General features: G+C 44.6%; 1 long non-coding RNA gene across 1 annotated transcript in view; it reads left to right on the top strand.

The window, feature by feature from the left end:
• LOC126249748 (uncharacterized) overlaps positions 1-8,038 on the top strand; it is a 317,045-nt gene extending 309,007 nt beyond the window's left edge. Inside the window, exon 3 of the long non-coding RNA XR_007545652.1 lies at positions 7,985-8,038. This is a non-coding gene — a long non-coding RNA (uncharacterized LOC126249748). The remainder of the gene's footprint in view (positions 1-7,984) is intronic.
• Positions 8,039-18,066: the final 10,028 nt, after the last annotated feature.

An 18,066-nucleotide genomic window follows, 5' to 3' on the forward strand; every position in this document is an offset into this window, starting at 1 on the left:
AGCCGGCCGCGGTGGTCGAGCGGTTCTGGGCGCTTCAGTCCGGAACCGCGCGACTGCTACGGTTGCAGGTTCGAATCCTGCCTCGGGCATGGATGTGTGTGATGTTCTTAGGTAAGTTAGGTTTAAGTAGTTCTAAGAGGACTGATGACCGCAGATGTTAAGTCCCATAGTGCTCAGAGCCATTTGAACCTTTTTTTTTCTACAATTATAGCGGCCACATCTAGTAGTAGCATTGAAAGCGACAATTAAACGCACGATGGGGGAAGACTCAAGATATCAGCACATGAATCATCACTAGGTGCACCAAAATCTTGCAGGAAATGGCTCTTCAAATGGCTCTAAGCATTATGGGACTTAACATTTGAGGTCATCAGTCCCCTAGACTTAGAACTAATTAATCCTAACTAACCTAAGGACAACACACACATCCATGCCCGAGGCAGGATTCGAACCTGCGACCGTAGCAGCAGCGCGGTTCCGGAAACTGGCTCATCCCGTAAGCTATAGTGTCAGGAGTTATTGTGAGTATCTCGATTTCTAAAAAATCTATCATTATTCGCTCTCACGAACTGCAGCAGAGGATATACATTGTCCAGTTACATTAATTTGACTTTTGCAGTGCGGACTTCTGCGAGACGTGCAGTGAGAGAGTCAGTGAGTCTGGGTGGTACCGACAGGGATATGGAGTCATGTCGACTCCACTGTCGTCGCAAGCTGCACTAGGTTTCTCGGCTGAGGATCCATTGGCCAAACAGCCCCATGTAGGTAATCCCACAGATACTCAACTGGGGAGTTATGTGGCCCCGGGAAGTACGCGGTAAATTATCCTGGTGCTTCCTGAACCACGCATGTACACTGCGAACTATGTGACAAGTTACATTGTTCTACTGGTAGATTCAATCGTGCTGAGGAGAAACAAACTGCATGTAGGGGTGGACACGGCCGCCACGGATAGATCCATACTTGTGTTGATCCCTTGTGTCTTCCAGAATGACAAGAGCACCCAGGGAATGCCACGAAAACATTCCCCGTATCATAACGCTACCTCCTCCGGCCTGGGCCATTCAGACGATTGTTCCAGGTTATTCCCTTTCAAATGTTTCACACCGTACATGCCAACCGCCATCTGTGTGCTGGACCATAAAACGTGTTTCATCTGAAAAGGCCACCTGTGGCCAGTCAGCGGACGTCCATTTGGGGTACTGCCGAGGAAATTCCAGCCTTCGTCGCCGATGAACTGCAGTCAGTATGGGTGCATGAACGAGGCACTTGTTGTGGAGGCCCATACGCGGCAACGTTCGCTGAGTGGTCGTTAAGGAGACACTGTTGGTAGCCCCTTGGTTCATCTGGGCGGTCTGTTGCTTAACATTGGACTTCTATTCGACCGTACACATCTCCGTAGATGTCGTTCGCCCATGTCATCTAAGGCCCGTGGTACACCACAGTTGCCTCAGCGCTGGTTTTGGATAGCGCCATTTTGCCATCCACAGTATACTTTAACTCCGGCGGCACGCGAAAGCCTACATACGCAGCCGTTTCGGAAATGCTTCCACTCTTGACCCGAAAGCCAATGATCATACCCTTTTGAACGTGAGATAAATCGCTCCGTTTCCGCATTACGACAGCGATTGCACTGTTTTCCGCGTCCCCCGAGACGCTTTATATATCCTCCACTGCTTATGGTGCCACCTGCCGTCTGTGAGCGTTTATTGCACGTGAACGTCGAACATAGCCGGTGGTCACATTATTGTGACTGGACCATGTCCATGCCATGGGGTAACAAATCATTCAGTATTTCAGTGCTGAATAGCATGTAAGCAGCCATACCAGAAGCCCAGCGTCCCTCACAATTACCTATAGCTAGCATTAGAAGATAAACGCTCCAAAAATTAAAACAATGTCGCCTTTGTTAATTAATTCCCAGATAATTGCAATAATCGTTTAAGTTGACTGGACTCTCTTGTCAACAGGAAGACTTATGCCGATTCTGACATAACATTATCATGAAGGTTTGTTTAGGTTAAAACGGAGCTTGCAATTCTTCTGCTATCTTCCTTGGAGGTATTCGAAACCGGGGCGTATCAGTAAATGCACTGCACTGGACAGCTGAAAGTTCAGCAAGACATTACACCATTACACCGGTCCAGAATACCCGATCGAGTTGGTGCAGTGGTAAGACACCGGACTCACATTCGGGAGGACGAACATTCATATCTCCTTCAGGCCATCCAGATTTAGGATTTCCGTACTTTCCCTAAATTGCTTAAGGCAAACTCCGGAACGGTTCCTTTGGAAAGCGTGCGGCTGGTTTCCCTTCGTATCCTTCCCCATTCCTAGCTTGTTTTCCGCGCCTAATAGCCTCGTCGTTGATGGGGTGTTAAACCATAATCCTTCCTTTCATACCACTCCAGAATTGTAACGTGTGGGACGCTGAACACTCCTTGGGCCGAAGGGCTATTTAACCGGCCTATACAGCCACCTGAACACTATCATATTGTGTACACTTCAGACACAGTCGAGAGTTATATGTGCTCCATTGATTCTGCTCGCACGACTCAGAGTTGCGGATGGCTGTTGAATGGTGATGAATCAGAATGTTTCTGAGATGTTCCCCGTATCTTGTAGAATCTACGCCAAGACGAGACACCATCGCTATCAGGACAAAATTATTTGTCACATACAACTACTCGTATGTGTCTCATTCAGGTGTTCATTACCGTGGATCCAAATGGGAGACGAATGAACAAGTAAAACGGCGAATGACGCTGCAGATAACCAACGCATATAACGAGGCAACGCTACTCTGCCGTGGAATATTGGACCAGAGACTGCACTTGCCTAAGCGACAACGCACTCTTTCGATCACAACGCAGTATGCTCCTCCGCAGTATGGCATGACAAGAAACATGCTGCTAGTAGTCACAGTCTTAGTGAAGCACTCTCCGGCGCGCTTCCTAAGGTGGCTTGTAGAGTACAATTGTATTTTTAGAATGTCGATGTAGTTTCGACAGACACCGTTACCGCATCAAAAAACAAAATCTTAAATCAATTTACTCTTGGGCTTAATTTCCCGACCTAACTTTCTCCAATACACAAGATATATTAGACCCACTTCGATTTAAATGTATTCATATCCACCTTTTCACAAATTCTTTACTTTTAAATAGACTGTCCAGTCACATTAATATGACCACCTGTGAAAATCCCGAAAAAAGAGTCTTTTGGAGGATGGACCGCTGCCAGACGTGCAGGAAGACGGTCAATGAGGTTGTGGGAGGTACCGACATGGAGGGGAGCCATGACGACTCCAGTACAGTGGCCAGCTGCGCTATGTCTCTCGGTTGTGGACCCATGGCACGAACAGCCCGATCGACGTGATCCCATATATCCTCGACTGGGCTTAAATCTTGAAGTTTGGTGGGCCAGGGGTATACGGTAAAAGTTGTGTGACACGTTGCATTGCCCTGCTGGTAGATGCCATGGTGGTGAGGAAAAACAAACTGCATGTAGGGGTGAACATGGTTCCCAGAGATAGATGCATACTTGTGTTGATCCACTATGTCCTCCAGAATAACGAGATCATCTAGGGAATGCCACGAAAAATTCCCCAGACCATAACGCTCCTTTTTCCTGGACCTATGCAACGATTGTTACAGGGAGTTTGATTTCAGACGTTTCACCCCGTACACACCAACTGCCAATTAGCTTTTTATCTTGGAACTATTACTTTTGGTCCATGTTTGCATAAAAAGACCACAGTTTGGAAAATGTGAGTCCGCCTTGATGCAAAACACTTTCTAATAGCAGCGCGGCTCCCTGTCGGAGATTCGAGTCCTCCCTCGGGGATGGGTGTGTGTGTGTGTGTGTTGTCATTAGCGTAAGTTAGTTTAAGTAGTGTGCAAGCCTAGGGACCGATTACCTCAACAATTTTTTCCCATAGCAACATACCACCACCACTTTTTGTTATTAATTTATTCCCCAAACTACGAGGGCTATCCACAAAGTACATTACGTTTTGAAATTAAAAATAAATAAAGTATTGGAATTTTTTTTATTATATACAGATGAAAGCCACACTTAAATACTACTTTTCTACATAGTTGCCATTTAAATTAAGGCACTTATCGTAGCGATGGACGAGCTTGGAAATTCCTTTGTCGTAAAATTCGGCCGCCTGCGCCTTCAACCACGTGGTTACCTCTTCTAGAAGCTGTGCGTCGTCATCAAAACGCTGCATAGCCAACCACTTCTTCATTGCTGGGAATAAGTGTAAGTCGCTCGGTGCCAGGTCGGAACTGTACGGCGGATGAGGAAACAACTCCCACTTAAAAGATTCGAGAACTTCACGAGTAGCATTCGCCGTGTGGGCTCGGGCGTTGTCGTGAATCAGCAAGATCTTTGAGACCAACTTTCCCCTGCGCTTGTTTTGTATTGCTCTTCTGAGGTTGTGCAGATTTTGGCAATACCTTTGAGAGTTTATTGTAGTGCCTCTTTCCAGGAAATCCACAAAAATCATACCTTTTCTGTCCGAAAAGATGTAACCACGTGGTTCAAGGCGCAGGCGGCCAAATTTTACGACGAAGGAATTTCCAAGCTCGTCCATCTCTAGGATAAGTGCCTTAATTTAAATGGCAACTATGTAGAACAGTAGTATTTAAGTGTGGCTTTCATCTGTATATAATAAAAAAAAATTTCCAATACTTTATTTATTTTTAATTCCAAAAAGTAATGTACTTTGTGGATAGCCCTCGTAGTTTCAGCGACAAATCTACATCTACATCTATACTCCGCAAACCACCTGACGGTGTGTGGCGGAGGGTACCTTGAGTACCTCTATCGGTTCTCCCTTCTATTCCAGTCTCGTATTGTTCGTGGAAAGAAGGATTGTCGGTATGCTTCTGTGTGGGCTCTAATCTCTCTGATTTTATCCTCATGGTCTCTTCGCGAGATATACGTAGCAGGGAGCAATATACTGCTTGACTCTTCGGTGAAGGTATATTCTCGAAACTTCAGCAAAAGCCCGTACCGAGTTACTGAGCGTCTCTCCTGTAGTCTTCCACTGGAGTTTATCTATCATCTCCGTAACGCTTTCGCGATTACTAAATGATCCTGTAACGAAGCGCGCTGCTCTCCGTTGGATCTTCTCTATCTCTTCTATCAACCCTATCTGACACGGATCCCACACTGCTGAGCAGCATTCAAGCAGTGGGCGAACAAGCGTACTGTAATCTACTTCCTTTGTTTTCGGATTGCATTTCCTTACTTCCAATGAATCTCAGTCTGGCATCTGCTTTACCGACGATCAACTTTATATGATCATTCCATTTTAAATCACTCCTAATGCCTACTCCCAGATAATTTATGGAATTAACTGCTTCCAGTTGCTGACCTGCTATATTGTAGCTAAATGATAAGGGATCTATCTTTCTATGTATTCGCAGCACATTACACTTGTCTACATTGAGATTCAATTACCATTCCCTGCACCATGCGTCAATTCGCTGCAGATCCTCCTGCATTTCAGTACAATTTTCCAATGTTACAACCTCTCGATATACCACAGCATCATCCGCAAAAAGCCTCAGTGAACTTCCGATGTCATCCACAAGGTCATTTATGTGTATTGTGAATAGCAACGGTCCTACGACACTCCCCTGTGGCACACCGGAAATCACTCTTACTTCGGAAGACTTCTCTCCATTGAGAATGACATGCTGTGTTCTGTTATCTAGGAACTCTTCAATCCAATCACACAATTGGTCTGATAGTCCATATGCTCTTACTTTGTTTATTAAATGACTGTGGGGAACTGTATCGAACGCCTTGCGGAAGTCAAGAAACACGGCATCTACCTGGGAACCCGTGTCTATGGCCCTCTGAGTCTCGTGGACGAATAGCGCCATCATCGGTGGGTTCATTAAATCTAAAACATGCAGAAAATAGCATAGTTATAAAACACTGTAAAACGTTGTTACATTTGCACTGTTTGTTTTTAAATATGCTTTTCTACGAATACTTTCATACTAGCTTATTTATTATACGTTACAGCATGGGTTTTAAGATTGTTGTCGCTGTTCGCGGAATATTTTCTGTGTTTTCCTGCTCCCGTTTTCCTCGGCATACATCATGTTATCTGCAACTGTGTGAGCGGCTGTTAGTAAACAAACACATAAACGTGAACTTACGTATGTCAGCGTTATACAATTGGGATTGTGGTAGTGTTGTGGATGGTCGTGTACTCACGTTCGTTGGACGGCTTTCAGCTAATTTTATACACCGGAAAACATGATTTTCGCACGTCGTTCATAATCCAAAACACTACGCCATCTTGCATTTCGCATGTGTCGCGAGAAATGTATGGCATATAGCGAGAAGATTATGAAAATTGTAGCGGAGATTCTGGCGACTTCCTTATTTATGTTTCTGTGTGTGATGGGGGAGCGGTTCTTTTGCGCGTGTGTGCTTTCTGTTCTGTGTCCGGGGTCAGTTCTCTCAGAGCGGTAAAGTTTGTGTTGTTGCAAAGTGTTGTGTTTTCGTTTATTACGTTTTTCCTTCCACTATAACCTGGTCGGCAATATTAAGGTAGCAAATTCGAAAATACTAGCACTACAGACAGAAAGTTTGTTGATAGCTGAACACGCATCATATTGTAAAATATTGTACTGTTCTTGCGAAGGCGTACTTGCGCAGTAGAATGCATTTACTCATAACATTCTCGCAGATACTACACAAGAAAATAAACTGGTTTTTGTAGACATCTAATTTCCGTATGAAGTTTCAGATTTATGTTTAGACAGTTATTATTCTCTGTGTTTCCGGAAATAAGTTGCAAATATTCGATTATATGTTAAATCGCATCCATTTTGAGAGGCTTAATATTATCATAGGTTCCCCCATACACAGGCACACATACGTGCGTGCGTGCACGCATACAATGTCTTCTTAAAAGCTACGAACGCATTACTTGAAAGTTTATTCGTACGTGACTTGAGACGAAACAGACACGTATCAACATTTAAACTCCGTAAAATCAATTACATACTTCATTACAACAAATGGACACCATCTGCATGTCTTCGGAGATTAAGGTAAGTTCGTTTTTACATTTGGGAGCTGCCAAACTGTCGCCAAATGTTCAGCAACTCGTTAATAAGACGAAGTATCGGCTTTCCACATGATAATAAGGAAGTTTGGAACGTAACAATGAGAACAGAAATGTGACGGTCTCAATTGCCCAGGAGATCGACATGACGTAGAAGTATCAACTAAAAATAAGGAGAATGAGTATACGCTGCCTGTTTCGATTGATCACGATTAATCAACACAGCGAATATTCAGCCAAGAATATAAGAATTTCGTGTCAAGTCAAACATTCCGTTATGTATTCTCCTGGGGATACTGGTGTCATTGCGCGTTGGAAGAGCCTCTGTAAATTTCGGAAGAAATGGAATGACGTCGGTGACAAGTTCAAACTTTGAAGAAAAGAGATCTGCGAGGAGTACTCGGATGGCTCAACTGGAGGACCAGAAAACTCGAATAAAAATTTTGTTGGAACATCGGTTCGGGAAACAATTTTTGTTTAGCGAAAATTACCAACGCAGCTTATACCCCGTCAAGAGTAAAAGAGTTTCATTGTCATCAGGAATTGTTCTTGAGCAAACACGCCACCTTCTACACATATTGAATTTTGTGTTCCTCAGTAATTTTCGATGTGCATCTCCGATTTCGTGCCAGTATTCGTTTATTTAACTTGATTGTTAAGTTCTTTAATTCACCAAATGTAACTTAAGCTAACTTACGCTACGGACAACACACACACCCATGCCCGAGGGAGGACTCGAACCTCCGCCGGAGCGTTCAGAAGATGTTTTTGTGTTCGTATCAGACATGATAAAAGCGACTGAGCTAATTAAATGTTAGTATAGCTAGTATTTTATGGTAATTAACACTGAAAGGGAGCTAATGGTTCTCTTATCATTTTCAGGCTCGCAGCGAACGTCAGCCATCGTTGAACGCTGCGGTTTTGTCTAATCTTGGTAAGTAAATTTGTATGATTTAATACCTGCTTTTCCACAGCCATTCTTTCAACCATTGTTGTAGCAGATCACTGTTTCCCATCTCTGGAACTGAAACATCATATCTGGAACGGTGAGCGTCATCAAGCAGTGCGTAATTTTGCGAACTACTATGATAACAGCATATAGAAAACTCTCGTTGTCTTTGCTTCTAGCGACACTAAATCTATATGTATTCTCCTTTTTCTTAATCGAACTACCTTTACTGCAGGAGTTCACTGCACCATTAGTCAAAAGCTTTTTATTTAGGAGTGTGGGAATACAGTTTCTGATAAAATAGCAGCTACCTCTTTGAACAGCTGTATGCTGCGCTACGTTTGGTCATTGACCCGACTTCCGATATCGTGTTAAATTATGCACCCTATCCACTATGAACTAATGATCACATTAGTTATTCCGTCTGACCCACGTGTTCGTCGAGGCAGTCGTCTTAGCTGTCCTCACTTAACCTGTCATCCAGAGGATGCTCCGATTTAAGTATAACGAGGAATTCAAATTAAAACGAGACGGATTGGAAAAAAGTTTGAAAACTGCTTATTATTATCTTAAAAATAATCGCAATAACTGTTATCCCACTGCGAGACAAGACGATCAGTGCCTCCAAGGAATGAAAGGTTGCGGCTGACTATGCAACACTGACTGAATCCAGGCATGCCTTTTCTTCCGAAACAGATCGATGGCCATGAATGTCTTTCTTCAGGGCTCCAGAAATATGGAAATCGCATGGAGAGAGATCTCGAAACAATGATAGCAACACACCATTAACGTATCCAAGGTTTTCAGATAATACAGCCCACACATAACTTCACTCGAACAGAAAATATAAAAGGGAATTTTCTGGTTTTAACGTCCCCTCGTGGAAGAGATCATTCGAGATCATTACATACAGAACATATGCTCGGATTGGGGAATAAAATCAGCTGTGTGCATTTCGAAGGGATCATTCCGGTATTTACCTTAAGCGATTTAGGGAAGTCACCAAAAAACTGAATCTGGATAGCAGGATCGAGACTTGAACCGCTGTCCAGAATACGAGTCAACTGTCTTACCCCTGCGCCACCTCGCTCGGAAAAAAAGTGCCTGCTGTTAACTGCTGTCACTGATCCACTGCTGGCCCAAACATCAGCAAACAATTATAGCACAACAACAACTCTTATCGTGTGTCAAAAAAAATGTTCAAATGTGTGTGAAATGTTATGGGCCTTAACTGCTAAGGTCATCAGTCCCTAAGCTTACGGCCGGCCGGTGTGGCCGAGCGGTTCTAGGCGTTTCAGTCTGGAGCCGTGCGACCGCTACGGTCGCAGGTTCGAATCCTGCCTCGGGCATGGATGTGTGTGATGTCCTTAGGTTAATTAGGTTTAAGTAGTTCTAAGTTCTAGGGGACTGATGACCTCAGATGGTGAGTCCCATAGTGCTCAGAGCCATTTGAACCATTTGAACCTAAGCTTACACACTACTTAACCTAAATTATCCTAAGGACAAGCACACACACCCATGCCAGAAGGAGGACTCGAACCTCCGCCGGGACCAGCCGTACAGTCCATGACTGCAGCGCCTTAGACCACTCGTACCGTGTGTCGTAATTACATTGATTTTGCCCTGGTGTATCAATTAGGTTTTATGTCAAGAATACGGAATAGAATTCTTTGTGAGAAATTAAGGTTTAGTACATTAAATGTTTCGTGGGTAGAAAGAAAGGGGCAATGGTAGCCTAGCCGGTACAGCACTTGACTCTGACCTCGAAGGCACCGTGTGACCCTACGTGGGGGCGGCAATTTTTCCTCCAGGGCGGCTCCAGGTCCACTTAGTCTGCCATAATAATGATTACGGGGGATGTTTCCCGGGGTTAAAAGGTGGCCAAGGCCTGGGTCTCCCACCCTTCCCCTCTTATTACTGAGGCGGACTCTTCAACTGCAGTCAGGCCGATAGTCCGCTCACGAGTCTCGCGCCACAGACTTTATCGTACCAGAAAAAGCCTAAAGACATTTGCAAGATGTCTACATCTACATGACTACTCTGCAATTCACATTTAAGTGCTTGGCAGAGGGTTCATCGAACCACAATCATACTATCTCTCTACCATTCCACTCCCGAACAGCGCGCGGGAAAAACGAACACCTAAACCTTTCTGTTCGAGCTCTGATTTCTCTTATTTTATTTTGATGATCATTCCTACCTATGTAGGTTGGGCTCAACAAAATATTTTCGCATTCGGAAGAGAAAGTTGGTGACTGAAATTTCGTAAATAGATCTCGCCGCGACGAAAAACGTCTTTGCTTTAATGACTTACATCCCAACTCGCGTATCATATCTGCCACACTCTCTCCCCTATTACGTGATAATACAAAACGAGCTGCCCTTTTTTGCACCCTTTCGGTGTCCTCCGTCTATCCCACCTGGTAAGGATCCCACACCGCGCAGCAATATTCTAACAGAGGACGAACGAGTGTAGTGTAAGCTGTCTCTTTCGTGGACTTGTTGCATCTTCTAAGTGTCCTGCCAATGAAACGCAACCTTTGGCTCGCCTTCCCCACAATATTATCCATGTGGTCTTTCCATCTGAAATTTTTCGTAATTTTAACACCCAGGTACTTAGTTGAATTGACAGCCTCGAGAATTGTACTATTTATCGAGTAATCGAATTCCAACGGATTTCTTTTGGAACTCATGTGGATCACCTCACACTTTTCGTTATTTAGCGTCAACTGCCACCTGCCACACCATACAGCAATGTCGTAGGTAACTTGGTTCTATAGTGATTAACTTCCGCCGGCCGAAGTGGCCGTGCGGTTCTAGGCGCTGCAGTCTGGAACCGCGAGGCCTCTACGGTCGCAGGTTCGAATCCTGCCTCGGGCATGGGTGTGTTTGATGTTCTTAGGTTAGTTAGGTTTAACTAGTTCTAAGTTCTAGGGGGACTAATGACCTCAGAAGTTGAGTCCCGTAGTGCTCAGAGCCATTTGAACCATTTTTGATTAACTTCGTTGTGTTATTATACTCCACTCTGTCAGTTCCTAGAAGTAACAAATTTTAGATGTATTTTTTTATTATTATTATTAATGGCTTTCGGGAGGTGCCCATTCAGTCAGCTCAACAGTGGAATGTTAATAATGACAATACGAAAGTAAGGACGACACAATAGCCAAGGCCAAGCGGAGAAAATCTCCGACACGGTCGGGAATCGAACTCAGGCCCCTTAGCTTGGCAATCCGCCCCGTTGACCGAGCAGCCAACGAGGTGGACTTTCTGAGAAGTAGACATGATAATGCGCCTCGGAGCAGTTGTACACGGATTGATAGAGGGACTGCGAGGCCCTCATCGCTCTCGTGTTATCGACGTGTCGCAAGAGAACCTCGGACTCTCGGCTTGCAGCCTCAGTTACCGCTTGCCAATTCCAACGGTCCAGCGGCGTGCCCGCGTGCCAGCCCACACCAGCGCGCCGAGGTTTTTGGCTGCCAGCAACGGAGCCCGACCCGCGGTAACGGTACACGCTTCTGGCCACTGCGCAGCCGGTCTCCCATCTTCCTGCAGCTACTGTAACAATTACTATTTACCAACTCGTTTTTGTAACTGCTGCGCATCCGATCAGAGATCATAGAATCTAAAACATGGGGCCTGCTGACAGAGGCCTCCGGTGGTTCACATGCAATAGATCAGACTTGCATCTAAGAGGATAACATGACAGACTGTATAGCGACTCCAGAACGAATGCCGTGGACTAAGCGAATCAGAAACCGTAATAGTGAAATCACAGGCTTTACGTTTGTAACTATGGAAGAACAACGCATCGGCGCGAAGTGCTGTAGTAAGTTTAATTTACCGAAACCTGAGCTTAGTCAATGAAGTAAGACGTTAATTCGTTTTATGTAGTTATGGTATCTAGTTATATTATTTTGCCTCCGAATAGGGAGGACGGAAGGGAACAATTGCAAGTCATTTATGCAGTCGCTGGAAATCGACTATGAAAATAAACTAGCCGTATATCTTCTGTTGTTTCCAGGCTTCAGTTTCCATGCAACCAATTTATAGTGGAGATTAGTTTGGCTCCGTTATGACAGACTAATGTAATTAGAACATTCCACAGAATGTAGCGCCTTTACCAATTTTAATTTATTCCAACAGATATGGTTTGTTTTACCTATTCCCAATAATTTTACCCATTTCCGATCATTTTACAGTGAATGCTTATTGATGACGTATACATAATGTTTCTCAAACGGTACGGAATCAATGTAGACATGCTTCGTGATAAATGTTGTCTACGCTAGTTGACATGGAAACATCTAACATATTGTGTGGAAGAATTCTTGACACTTAAGACGATTATCACGTGCAAGTCTTCTGCTCTAGATTGTATACCAATTAGTTTCCTTCCAGAGCCTGCTGATACAAATAGCTTCATACTTATCCGTCTGATGCAACCGCTTGCTCGACGATAGATCCGTACCTAAAGATTGGGAAAGGGGCACAGGTCACACCAATACTCAAGAAAGAAAATAAGAGTAATCTGCCGAATGACAGACCCATGTTACTGACGTCGAATTTTGGAGTATAAACTGTGTTCTAACAGCCGGCCGGGGTGGCCGAGCGGTTCTAGGCGCTACAGTCTGGAACCGCGAAACCGCTACGGTCGCAGGTTCGAATCCTGCCTCGGGCATGGATGTGTGTGATGTCCTTAGGTTAGTTAGGTTTAAGCAGTTCTAAGTTCTAGGGGACTGATGACCTCAGATGTTAAGTCCCATAGTGCTCAGAGCCATTTTTTTGTGTTCTAACATAATGGATTACACCGAAGAAGACGATCTATTGACACACAGTCAGAACGGGTTCAGAAAATATTCTGCTTGTGAAACGCAACTGGCTGTTTATTCTCACGAGGTAATAAGCGCCATCGACAGGGGATCTCAAATTGATTCCATATTTCTAGATTTTCCGAAGTCTTTTGATGGCATTCCTCACAAGAGCTTCAGATCAGACTGCGTGCCTATGTAGCATCTTTTCAGCTGTGCTCCTGGATTCATGATTTTCTGTCAGAATGTTCATAGTTTGTAGTAAATAACGCGAAGTTCTCTGGTAAAACAGAGATGATATCTGGCATTCCCCGAGACATTCTTAAAGGCCCTCTGCTGTTTATAATTTCTATAAACGATTTAGGAGACAATCTGAACAGCCGCTTTCGGATGATGCTGTCATTTACCGTCTATTATTTCACAAGATCAAAAACAATCACAAAATTATTTAGACAATATATCTGTATGGTACGAAATGTGGAAATTGACTCTAAATAATAAAAAGTGTGAGGACATCCCATGGGTATTAAAAGAAATCCACTATATTTCGATTACACGACAAATCACACAAATCTAAAGGCTGTCAGTTCAACAAAATTCATAGGGATTATAATTACGAACCACTTAAACTGGAACGACCACGTAGAAAATGTTATGGGGTAGGCGAGCCAAAGACTGCATTTTATTGGCAGGACACTTGGAAGATGCAACAGATCTGTTAAACAGACTGCGTACACTACGTTATTCCGTCCTCTTCTGGAATCTTGCTGCGCGGTATGGGATCCTTACCAGGACTGACGGAGGACGTCGAAAAAGTTCAAAGAAAGCTAGCTCGTTTTAGATTATCATGAAATAGGGGAGAGAGTGTGACGAATATGATATGCGTGTTGGGACGGCGGTCATTAGAACAAAGCAGTTTTTCGCTTCGGCGAGATACTTGCACAAAATTTCAGCCTGTAACTTTCTCTCTCGAATTCGAAAGTATTTTGCTGACACCCACCCACATAGAGAGCTGTTTGAGAGTGGAACGATACGTAAATACTCTGAAAGTGGTTCGATGTATCCTCTGCCAGGCATGTAAGTGTGAATGGCAGGCTAAGTAATGCAGTAGATGTAGATACTGCAGTCCTTGAAATACCGTGTCTTTCGTAGACTTACAAAGAAAGTTGAACACAGTGCCCTTGACTTTTCGAATTGCTAAAGGACACCAGTTCATTTCAACGTCCACTGGATTTTTTGTAATCAGCGGGTACTACGAGACAGTATTTTATCATCATTATAAATCATTGGCAGTTTATTTTCACGTACATTCTAGATATTCGGATCGCTCTTTCACGACACTGATAGTAGTCACAGCCGTGTGACAGCGAAAGTAGAATTCTCGTTGGTAGCAGAGTCAAAAGTCAAAGTAGTCTCATACTCAGGGAATGAGCGTAGGAGCGCACATGCAGGAATCCTGCATCGCCGTTCTAGGCAAGGCCAGAGTGGAGGTGGTTTGCTATTGTCTTCCTACGACCTGTTATGAAATATCAAGTTTGTATCTCTCTGTGTGTATGGCTGTGATGAGTGTTTGTACAGTGTAGTGGTCGGGTTGTGTTGCTTGAATGAAGAGAAGGGAGAGGGCGAAACCCGCTGCCGGCACATGACCTATTCCTCTCGAATAGCAGCAAGGGGGTCGCTGACCTTAACGTCACCATACGATGGACGGCTCACTATCAACATTGCCACTCGCCCTTACTTCGTGTCACACTGCGGAGGGATTTGGAATTCAATCCGGGACATTGGCACAGAGGCTAGTGATCAGGAACTTTACGCGACCGCCTCTCTTCCCCTCGCCGGCGAAATGCCCGTACTGAAAATTTTGCACCATTAGGATTCGAACCAGCTTACCTTCGCGTCGAGCGCCACCGCACAAGTGATCTCAGCTACAGAGACTGGTAACTAACAGTAGAGTATTCAAGTCAAAATGTATGCCCACCGCATAGGCACAAAAGATTTTGAACAGTACTGTATGGAGTCTTACTTCGTGAAAAAAGGAACATTTCGTTATAATAATATTATTAATTAATGAAATAAAGCCATGTAAGCATCTCCAGTTTATCGTCTGGAAAGAAGTCGTTTAACGTGCCGTAGTCACGCGTATACAAAATAACTTTTTCACACTCGCTACTCTGCCATTAAATTACATTCTTCGGCTTTTCATTTCGCACCGATCAGGGCAAGTACACTATGTGATCACAAGTATCCGGACACCCCCAAAAACATATATTTTACTTATTAGGTGCATTGTGCTGCCACCCACTGCCAGGTACTCCATATCAGCGACCTCAGTAGTCAGACATCGTGAGAGAGCAGAATGGGACGCTCCGCGGGACTCACGGACTTCGAACGTGGTCAGGTGATTGGGTGTCACTTGTATCATACGTCCGTACGTGTGATTTCCACACTCTTAAACATCCCTAGGTTCACTGTTTCCGATGTGATAGTGAAGTGGAACCGTGAAAGGACACGTATAGCACAAAAGCGTACAGACCGTCGACAGTTAAAGGTCATAATGTGTAATAGCTAATAGGCAGACATCTATCCCGACCAGCACACAGGAATTCCAAACTGCATCAGGATCCTCTGCATGTACTGTGACAGTTAGGCGGGGGGGGTGAGAAAACTTGGATTTCATGGTCGAGCGGCTGTTCATAAGCCACACATCACGCCGGTAAATGCCAAACGACGCCCGCTTGGTGTAAGGAGCGTAAACATTGGACGACTGAACAGTGGAAAAATGTTGTGTGGAGTGACGAATCACGGTACACAATGTGGCGATCCGATGGCAGGGTGTGGGTATGGCGAATGCCCGGTGAAGGTTATCTGCCAGCGTGTGTAGTGCCAACAGTAAAATTCGGAGGCGGTGGTGTTATGGTGTGGTCGTGTGTTTCAGGGAGGGAATTATTACAGCACAGGCCTACATTGATGTTTTAAGCGTCTTCTTGCTTCCCACTATTGAAGAGCAATTCGGGGATGGCGATTGCATCTTTCTATACGATCGAGCACCTGTTCATAATGCACGGCATTACACGACAATAGCCGGCCACAGTGGCCGAGCGGTTCTAGGCGCTTCTATCTGGAACCGCGCGACCGCTACTGTAGCAGGTTCGAATCCTGCCTCGGGCATGGAAGTGCGTGATGTCCTTAGGTTAGTTAGGTTTAAGTTTAAGTAGTTCTAAGTTCTAGGTGACTTATGCCCTCAGATGTTAAGTCCCATAGTGGCTAAAAAAAAGTACAAATGGCTCTGAGCACTATGGGACTTAACATCTATGGTCATCAGTCCCCTAGAACTTAGAACTACTTAAACCTAACTAACCTAAAGACATCACACAACACCCAGCCATCACGTAAGTCCCATAGTGCTCAGAGCCATTTGAACCATTACACGACAATAACATCCCTGTAATGGACTGGCCTGCACAGAGGCGTGACCTGAATCCTGTAGAACACCTTTGGGATGTTTTGGAACGCTTACTTCGGGCCAGGCCTCACCGACCGACATCGATACCTCTCCTCAGTGCAGCACTCCGTGAAGAATGGGCTGCCATTCCCCAAGAAACCTTACAGTACCTGATTCAACGTATGCCTGCGAGAGTGGAAGCTGTCGTGAAGGCTAAGGATGGGCCAACACCACATTGAATTCCTGCATCACCGATGGAGGGCGCCACGAACTTGTCAGCCGGGTGTAGGGATACTTTTGATCATATAGTGTAGTTATTAAGATGCTCTCAGGTCATACTTCCAGTAGTTATCGAGTGTACAGAAATGTCCAGTTCCATCGTCCAACAGCACCAGCTGGGTGTAAATGCTCAGTTGTGATGCGACCTCGGTACGCAGTCACAAACGAAAGAAGACAGGAACTGAGAGTGGGGAGGGAGTGAAAGTGAGAGAGCTGTGCTGGGGCAGTGGCCACAGCCGCAGCTGGTGCGCGTGTTTGTCGTGCGTATCGCCTGCCGACAAGAATTGGCCGCGATAACGGTTGATAGCGAGCTGCGCGACATCTCGCACTGACCGCTCTGCAATATTCTGCACGCTAATGGCCCAGGCGACAAAACTGTCCTCTCGCCAATCACACGAAGGTAAAGGTTCACCATGCGAGAAACGATATTGCTGTTGTGGTCTTCAGACCGTAGAATGACTCGATGCAACCTTCCAAACTAGTCGTCCCTCTGCAAGCATCTTCCTTTGTGCTCAACTGCTGCAGCTTAACATCCAGTTCAACTTGCTTACTGTAGTCAAGCCTTGCTCTCCTTCTTCAGTGTTTACCATAGACACTTCTCTCCATTATCTAACTGACAATTCCTTAATGCCTCAGGAGGTGTTCCGTCAACCGCAACCGATCCCTTCTGTTAGTCAAGTTGTGCCATAAATTTCTCTTTTCCCCATTTTAATTCGTTAGTTCCTCATTAGTTATTTAATCTGCTCATTCAGTCTTCAGCATTCCTCTGTTGGAATTTCAAAAGTTTCAATTCTCTTGCTGCATGAACGGTTTATCGATCACACCGCCCTTCCGTATAAGGCTATATTACAGAATAGACTTGCTAACGCTTTAAATTTATATTCGATGTTAGCAAATTGCCGTTTTTCAGAAGTGCTTTTCTTGAGGTAGTCTTTATTTTATATCCTCTGTACTACACCCATCGTCAGTTTTTTTGCTGCCCAAATAACAGCATTCATCGAATGCTTTTAGTGACTCATTTCCTAATCTAATTCCCTAAGCATCGTCTGATTTGGTTCAAATGGCTCTGAGCACTATGGGACTTAACATCTGAGGTTATCAGTCCCCTAGAACTTAGAAGTACTTAAACCTATCTAACCTAAAGACATCACACACATCCATGCCCGAGGCAGGATTCGAACCTGCGACCGTAGCGGTCGCGCGGTCCCAGACTGAAGCGCCTAGAGCCGCTCGGCCACTCCGGCCGGCTCGTCCGATTTAATTCGACTAAACTCCAATACTTTTCTTTCACATTTGTTGATTTTCATCGCATAACCTTTCATCAATACACTATCCATTCCGTTCAACTGCTCTTCCAAATCCAATTCCGTCTCTGAAAGAATTGCATTGTCATAGTAAAACCTCAAAACTTTAATTTCTTCCACCTGAACTTTAGTTCCCTTTCCAAATTTTTCCTTGGTTTCCTTCACTGCTTGCTCAGTGTACA

The sequence above is a fragment of the Schistocerca nitens genome, chromosome 3 (genome assembly GCF_023898315.1).
Source record: "Schistocerca nitens isolate TAMUIC-IGC-003100 chromosome 3, iqSchNite1.1, whole genome shotgun sequence".
In the NCBI taxonomy this organism is placed as follows: Eukaryota; Metazoa; Arthropoda; class Insecta; order Orthoptera; family Acrididae; genus Schistocerca; species Schistocerca nitens.